The sequence below is a fragment of the Pundamilia nyererei genome, unplaced genomic scaffold, assembly GCF_000239375.1.
Source record: "Pundamilia nyererei isolate P.nyererei 1_Seehausen unplaced genomic scaffold, PunNye1.0 scaffold00161, whole genome shotgun sequence".
Taxonomy (NCBI): Eukaryota; Metazoa; Chordata; class Actinopteri; order Cichliformes; family Cichlidae; genus Pundamilia; species Pundamilia nyererei.
In genome coordinates, this window is record NW_005187562.1 from 560,991 (window position 1) to 570,293 (window position 9,303).

Genomic DNA, 9,303 nt, shown 5'->3' on the forward strand with positions numbered 1-9,303 from the left:
ATCGCTGCAGGCTCAAAGTTTACATGGCTCGAAAAGTTTTAATCCTTGTTAGAAATGATCCAAGTACAGGATTTATCACAGTGGGGATTCCATCAAGGAAATGGGTGTCAGAAATGTATAAAGTGAAAACAGTACGCAGCTCACAGAGAAACGTCTCATTACTCAAGTGTGGTCTGAAGTTTATTCGTGAAATCATCAAAACTACTCTGTAGACATATAGTTATTCACAGTGATGATCTGAAATATCAGGATGTCTGCTGCATTGCTACATTGTTAACATAATATACTAATGCTTCACAGGTATAATGTTTCACACAGTTTACCGAGGCCTCTGAAACAGCAGTGACTCCAAAAGACGGCTACTTTTAACTACTCCTTCACTCACAAGGAGTCGTCAACTTCAGGTAGCTCTGCATCGATGATTTGAGTGAGTGAATGAGTCAGTAGATGCTTGCCGGACATCACCTTTGCTAATTTAAGTAAGTGAACTTTCGACTGTGTTTGTGACAGAGCATTTGAATCCAGTTATATCATAGATCATATGGTTTGCTGTGCTGCTAATGGACTGAAACCTGCCAACTAGCATTTTATTTGTATGTTATTTGCATGTATTCGTAGGTATCCATACGGTTTATGGTTATAGGCCTGAATGATCTGGAATGGCATTTCGGCACTTTCAAGTACTGAGCAGTTAAATTTGACAGGTTAATGCATATTACTGTTGAGTTAATTTTCAGCACCCTGCAGCCTGGCGTTGCTTGCAGTTGATGACTTGCTCAGTAATAGGAAAACCATGGCCTCCAACAGCCTGGACACCTTCAACACATGCCCTTTTCCTTATTGTCCCTCTGGTATGTTCAAGGGGCAAATGTAAATAAAGTTCTGGTCACAGTACTTCAGAAGCTAGTGGTATAGAAGAGCATAAACTGAGGTTGAGATATTATTTTCAAAAGTAAGGACCACTTAGCAATTGAAATTTGAAACTCGAGGGTTAAAGCTTAGTTGTAATGTATGATTTTGAGAGGGGTTTTTTTCTAGATGGAGTGGATCTTATAGGCTAGATCAGCATTCCCTAACCTATTTTGCGCCACGAACCAGTTTATGTCTGACAATATTTTCACGGACCAGCCTTTAAGGTGTCACGGATAAATACAACAAAATAAAGCCAGTACCAAAAAAAAGAAGATTTATTCATAACACACGGGAAAAGACCCAGGGAAACCAAGTTAACAATAAAAATGATTACAAAAAATAACAATAAAAACCCTGAAAACCATAAATTTCACAGCCAAACCTCAACTCTCACGGCCCGGTACCAAATGACTCACGGACCGGTACTGGTCCGTGGCCCGGGGGTTGGGGACCGCTGGGCTAAATAATTGCTGATATTTGCTAATTTTGTATTATCCAGAGGTTGCATGAAAATACTGCACGCTGCAGTTTAATAGTGCAGGCTTAACTGGTTAGTTATAAGTACTGAGGTGATATTTGAATTAGATTGGTGCAAAGCAGACTGCAGTTTTGGTGTGAGGTTACATCAAAATTAGCAGATGATGACTATTATTCACCACCTGAATGCTATCTCGTAATCTAGCTTTGTGCTGTCTGGGAGTTGCAAGTAATGATAGCTCATGTAATCTCTGTTTCTTGTTGAATTCTGTTGGCCAAATCCACAAAAAGGATAGAATATCAGAGTGGCAGCACAGGTCAGCAGATTACAGCCTGTAGTTTTAATGTGACTTATTTCTAAGCAATTCTTTTCCACATACTGCACCGCTACACCCGATCTTAGGGTTCCCCCACCTGCCAAATCCCCCTTTAATCCCTTCTCAGAACCTAGCACCCCAACAAATAAATTACAGCACTATACATAAGTATAAATCCGGCAACTTTTTAACCATATAGAAATGTTGAAAACTAAAGGAGATGCTGCTGAATCAGATCCACTTGTACATAACATTCAAGCAGAAGACTTTTTCTGCATTTTGGCTGGGAAGTACTTGGCACTGAAGCCCTGCCAAGTTCACCATTATTTAGTCCAGACTATTATTTAGTTGAGAATACAGCTCAGATGGTCTCCCGGTGGCTCTCCTTCGGCTTGTTCAATGTCTTTTCCCACCCCCTCTCCAGCTGATTTGGCCTGTAGTTGTTGCAGGCCTGCGTGAGTGAATAGACCCTCGCCTCGTCAATAAAACAATCATTAGAAGCAGATTGAGTTTGTGTTTATGTACCGACAGCACATTGGATTTGGGGGAATGGAGGAGAGGAGTGAGGGAGAGAAGGTCGCCGATGGTGAGATTTGCTATTTTGATGCATGTTGCCTGAATATGTCTCATCCAATTTAAATACACTCATTTCTTTTCACACATAAACAGAGAAGATGATGTATCAAAAGCACAGTATATTCTCAGAATTAACAGCGCACATTTCTCAAGCAGACACAGTCTTTCTCCTCAGTTTTCTTTTCCTGCAACAAATGTATCCGTATCAGCAGTCTGTTATGATTTGAATAAAGTAGAGGCAAGCCTGCCCACTCCTCAATCCTTCTCCGTTTGAGACTGAGCTGCGAGCTGCAGAACAAGACTTAGTCAGTGTTTAACTGTGACTTTGCAGTGCTTGAAATGCAATCAGTTCCACTTCCCTGTGCACTCTGATCCTCAAACAGGTAGCCAGCGTCACTACAGCTACTGACACTCATTGTTAGGGAGCAACAGCACAGACTAGACGGGGTATTGCAAGAGTATTCCTCTCTCCAGAACTATGCTTATTATAAAACACAATATGCTGTTAGGGATGGGACTTGAGAACAATCTATCGATTCCATTATCAATATCTCTTATCGATTTGATTCCTTATCAGTTCTCTTATAAATTCTCATTATATTCTCATTGGCTCTGAGAGTTACCACCATCACGAAGCAGCATATCAAAGACATTACATTTGTGCAAAGTGATTGCATGCTGTGTGGTCAAACCTTTGTGGATGTTAGAAGTATTTCCCTTCTTTGTTTTGATCAGTGTTGGGGTCATGTATTATACAAATGACACAGAATGCTTTTCTTCGAAGTAATGGATTATGTTACTTAATTAATCCCACAAGAAAGTAATTCATTACATATACTTGTCAAATTACTTTTGCATTTCTCTATAAAATGACCTGGAACGCATTGTCTCCTAATTACCATTTAAACAACACAAACTTAAAGGCTACAGGTCCCCCAAACCAACACAAATCCCTATCCTTAGGAGGACAGGATATGCTCTTTCTCTTAGTGTTTAGGTAAGAACACGACACCAGCAAAGTTGGAAACCAGCCAACAGAGACTGTAAAGCAATCTCCACAGTGATTCTACTGTAGAAATGAAAGCACTTTACACAACTTGCCTCATTCACCCATTCACACCCGCTTTTTTGTATGGTCTTTCTATGTAAGTGTATTAGACGATCAAAGTATTAGATGATGCAATCAACATGGCTCTGGACTTCCCAGGAACCTACGCCAGGATCCTGTTTGTGGACTTCAGTTCAGCCTTCAACACCGTCCTTCCAGACCATCTTCAAGGCAAGCTTTCCCAGGTGAATGTGCCTGATCCCATCTGCTGGTAGATCACTGACTTCCTGACGGACTGGAAGCAGCATGTGAGGCTGGGAAAGAATGTCTCGGACTCCCGGACCATCAGCACCAGCTCCCCTCAGGTTCTTTCTCCTCTGCTCTTCTCCCTGTACACTAACTGCTGCACTTCCACCCACCAGTCTGTCAAGCTAATCAAGTTTGCAGATGACACCACCGTTATTGGACTTGGACGGGAATGAGTCTGCCTACAGGAGGGAGGTTGAACATCTGGTGTCCTGGTGCAGCCACAACAACCTGGTGCTGAATGCCCAGAAGACAGTGGAGATTATTGTGGACTTCAGGAAGCACACAGGCCCACTCCCCCCCATCATCTTGACTGACACCCTCATCACCACTGTGGACTCATTCTGCTTCCTGGGTACCACCATCACCCAGGACCTGAAGTGGGAGCCCATCATCACCTCCATCATAAAGAAAGCCCAGCAGAGGATGTACTTCCTGAGGCAGCTGAAAAAATTCAACCTGCCAACACGGACGATGTTGCAATTCTACACTGCAGCCATCGAGCCAGTCCTCACCTCCTCCATCACCGTGTGGTACGCTGGAGCCACTATCAGGGTCAAACAGAGACTGCAGGGCGTTGTGCGCTCTGCTGAGAAGGTGATTGGCTACAGACTCCCATCTCTGCAGGACCTGTACACCTCCAGGACACTGGGGCGTGCAGCTCGGATCACAGCTGACCCTTCTCACCCTGGACACAGTCTGTTTGACCTGGTCCCCTCAGGCAGGAGGCTCCAGTCCATTCGCACCAGAACCTCTCGCCATAAGAACAGTTTCTTGCCCTCTGCTGTTGGACACATGAACAATAACCATATGACTGTTCGCACCACAAACACATGACCTTACACTGTGTCCACTGCAATCATTCCATTTTTGCACTGCTCACCACCTGCATTCATGTATATATCTATCTACTTAGCACTTTTAATTTAAATTTTTATGTTTATTAAGCGTTGTCTGACAGTATGTTTTGCACTAAGTACCGCAGCAATTTCCTAATGTTGTAACCTGCTCAACATTTGGTAATAAAACCCTTTCTGATTCTGAAGTGCTTTTTATCTTACATTCACACGCATTCATACTCAGATGGATGTACTGGAGAGCAACTTGTGGTTAGTATCTTGCCCTAAGATGCCCCAGAATATTTGCTATGCAGACTGTATCATCCTTCCGATTAGCAGGTGACTCCTGACACTGAACCAGCTCCACTGATATCTGAAGAAGGAAGTGAATCCTTTTCTGTCAAAAATGTGTGTAATGGCAGGAGGCCCCTTGGAAAATTGACTGTTTTTCCTTTTTTTGTATTATTTATTTTGTAATAATATTACATTATAACCCACATAAACAAAGCCTGTATTGCTCTGCATAACACACTGCCTATGTCTGGTAGTGTGGTAAGAGCTTTCAGTAAGCTAAATCAGATCAATGACATACTTTAGTTGCCTATGCTTTGGTTGAAGTTTGGTAAAGTCATATAAGCTAATTCTTCATATTATAAATATGATATATTACAAATAAAAGTGTTCAAGCAGCAAAGACTTCTTGTGATATTGTGTTAACACACAGCTGAATGCTCCAGACCAGCAAACTGCCAAAAATTCTGTTTTTATAGAGGTGCTCAAACTTGCTGATGGTCACTTAATCAAATGCATTTGATTAGCAGCAGCTGGCTGCTACTTATCCTCTACATTTCTGTGGAGGCAGCATAAGTGTACTTAGTTATCCTGTGAAAAGTCACTTTTTCACATTTGTTTCTTGGTCTTCGTGACTTTTTAAACATTTTTACATAAAAGAAACTAGTTTATATTAGCGGAACCTCACAAACTCATAGAAAATATAAGCATCTAACTTGAATTAGCATAACACTAGCACAAGTCAAGTTTTTATGTGGCTCTTGAGCATTTAAATGTTTCATTATAAATTTATCTGTCTGCCATCGGATGCCGGGTCGACTCCAAAGAGCTTTTTATGCTGAAAAAACTCTAATGAGAGTGCTGACACCCGACTAAAAACTTACAGGCTGTAAAACCCAGAACAATGAGCTGAAGGGCACTACTAATGCAACCGAGGTGTGCAAAATTGCTGAGTGGGTCGGGTTTATCACTACAAGCGACACCTTTCACATTATTTGATCTGTGGTTAATATAAAAATATTGATTACTGAAGCTTGAAAGCACCTCCAAGGCTTTCTTGGGAGAACATGTTTAATCATGCAGTGTGGTGAAATGTATGTCACAAATCAAATCAACCTGCACTAATCCATACAGTGTCTAAATGTCAGAATTGATAGACATTTAATTTTATTTTTGAAAAATGCTTCAGCGTTGATGTCATTCTGTAGGCTGTCTAAACGAGGATCTGGGGGTATTTAACCTTGTTCAAGTTACATAACAAACCTGACTTTTTTATCTGAGTAGGTGAACCAGCCTTAGGAGGAAGGTTGTAACTGTAGTAATGTTTTATTCATGGGCATACATCATAAAAAAATGTTCTGCTAGAAAGTGCTTTATACATACACAAGATACCTGTATTTCTTGCAAACGATCTCCCCTTGTTTTAGGGCATCTGCCATGTTAAATCATTGAGTGAATGTTGATTTTTACTTTGTCCCCAAGCAGGCTTTCTATTTCATTCTTTAGCATGCTTTTCTTCTTTTTTAGGCCAACAAAAGAAGACCAAATAGGGCAGAGAGCATACTCCACTTGAGATATGAAGCTGTCTACAGTGAGCATTTCTGACGTTCCTGTTACTGCAGTGCAACACAGTCAATGGTATGTGTCCAATATCAGTGTTTGGACGAGTGCCATTTCTCCCTGTTGCCTCTTTCTCATGTCCCATTTAACGTGAATCCAATTTTCACACTTAAAACCATCTTGTGGACATGACTAATGTGTGTCCTCAAACTAAGTAATATATGTCTGTGCGGATGTAATGGGCTTCAGGGAGAAGACATCCAGTGCATAACGGCAGTCCCGAGCGAAGATGTACATTAAACATGTTCATTTATTTCCTTTACGAATTGTGCTATCTGTTCTGCAGTGTGAGCAGGGAAGCTGGGAACATCTGTTCATTTTTGGAATTTATTCACTGACAAGAAGCACCACTAGCCTGTGGCCATGTTTGTCTGCGTCTTATGGTGGTGACTGCAAAGCTCTTGGTGACACAGATGTACACATTTACTGTCATGAAGACTTTGAAGTTGAAATTAGTTACAAAGCACAAAGAATGGTGTATTTTTACTTATTTATTTCTTTTTTCCACCTTCACACCGTTTTAAATTGTTACCCTTCAGCTGTAAAAGGCTGATGTGGAATTGTTGTCTCCCCGCCGGGTGGGTGGGCGGCATGGACATCCAGGTTTCTGAATGCAGTAACTTGAGAATGAGGGTACAAAGGATGTTCAAATTGAAACCATAGGCACATGTACTAAAAATCTTGAATTTTAGTCTCAGTGACCTTGACCTAAAGCAGCGGTCCCCAATTTTTTTTGCGCCACGGTTTTCACGGACCGGCCTTAAAGGTGTCACGGATATATACAATAAAATAAAACCAGTACCGGTACCAAAAAAAGAAGATTTATTCATAACACATGGAAAAAGACCCAGGGAAACAGAGTTAACGATAAAAACGGTAAAAAATAATAATAGGTCTGAAGTCAAGTTTTCTGAAAATCCTGTGATGTGTGTATTTTGAAATTGATCCAGTAGGTAAGTGTACTAGTAAGCTGAGGCGTAGCACTGCTGGCCGCAAGTATTTTTTATGATTTCATTAAAAAAGAAATCCTTCTCCAATATAAGATCCACAGACTCAAGTGATATACAACCCAACCATATATGATTATGGTAGAAGATACCTTATATTGGTACAGATATACAAGACCATTTGGCAAGCAGCACCACACGCTTCCCATCTAATCTGAAAATGCTGACTGAAAGTGTGCATTTGTCAGTGGTTTTATCAAATGAGTACATTCCTTCACCAGTATTTCACTGAGATATGCCTGTGACACAAACAGCAAGCTCAGTTAATATGTTGCAGTATCCCAGAAAAGCCCCCTTTTTGAGTTATCAAACACGACCCTGCACTTTATCTTCCGGCCTGTTCGCACAAAACTCAATAATTTCCAAAGTCACTATTAGCCTCAACAACGAGCTAATTGGAGGCTGACCTGCTGATTGAAAAAGCGTACTCAGCGGTTTCAAACCAAATTCTGACAGGAAATATAAAGCTTAATTATTAGCTGTCAGCTGTCAATAATTTACAGATGGGTGACGTATTAAAGGACAAACTTGGCAAGTTGCTGTTCCGTGCACTCAAACAACATGAACCGTGGCCCTAATTAACATGAAGCAATGGTTTTGAATACAATGTAACTGAAATATCAGACCACAGATATATTCTGCGATTACACAGTATTAACATGTAATCAAACCAGTATATCTGAAAACACTGCCTACCATATTCATGTGCTTATAGCTCCAGATATCTTTAAACAAAGATACCAGTCCTATTTTTCTCTGGTATCTCATTGTCTCCCATATGACTTCTTTATCTGCTATTGTAGATGACTTTTGCCACAAACCAAATCCACCACACAATATTGTACATTTCAGACCATGCTGCTTCAGCAGACTCACTATAGCTAAGAATTTTCTTTTATATATAGCTGGTCTTTTATGTCCTTTCACGCTACAGTGATCTCTGAAAAATATCCAGTCTGCTGCATTTCTGATCACAACAAGGAAAAAACTCTGTCTTTAAGGTGGTGCTCACTATTTCCTGTGGGATTTTGTGGCTTTATTCCACCAGTCTACCTATGTCTGCCATCTACCACTGAGCTCAAGTTTATTAAAAATATCCAGAAACATCTCATTATGCGGTTAAAATACTCTTAAGCAACAGTATTTCCTGTTTTAACATTACAAGCATACTTGTCTCAAAAACATGCAAATCAAAGCGGTTTTACAGCATCAACTAACTAAAAGTGTTTGTTAAAATACATTTTTTTCAGATTTTCTAAAACACCAAATGCCATTCAGCATCCTAAATCTATTTATTTGAATTGATCTTATGTCAAACCCTTAAACAATTTTGACCTAATTTGATACAATTTGCAAATGTCATTTGTTGTTTTTGCAAACCTCTAAACACATTCACACTCAGTTAAACACACTTTCACTGAAATGCATAATGGTAACCACAGATGGCACAAGTTAAACATAATTACAGCACACATGTCATTGCTTGCATAAAACAGAGCAAAATTGTTCAGACTTGTTGCAAATGATGCGATGAAACAATTATATAAGCCAGTTCAGGGCACACAGACAGCAGGGGTGAGGAGAAGACTGATTCTAACAAAGGATGGGAATATTCTTAGAAACAGAGGAGGAAAAGGAGTGTAAGAGGGGGGGATGACAAAAAGAAGAGGATGAGGGGAAAAGTGCAAGATCTATTTTAAGTCACATTTGAGAAGCTCTGATTGACCACATTCATGTCCATGCAATGACAAATAAGTAAAACCTGAGCACTACAAACACAAAAGACTCAATTTGTGTAACCTCTTGCAAGTATCAAGCACGCTTTTGACAGATGACATGCAACGGCAGTGAGAAACATGATAATATCTGGCAATAAAACTGAACCTCCTTATATCTATATATATGTGTGT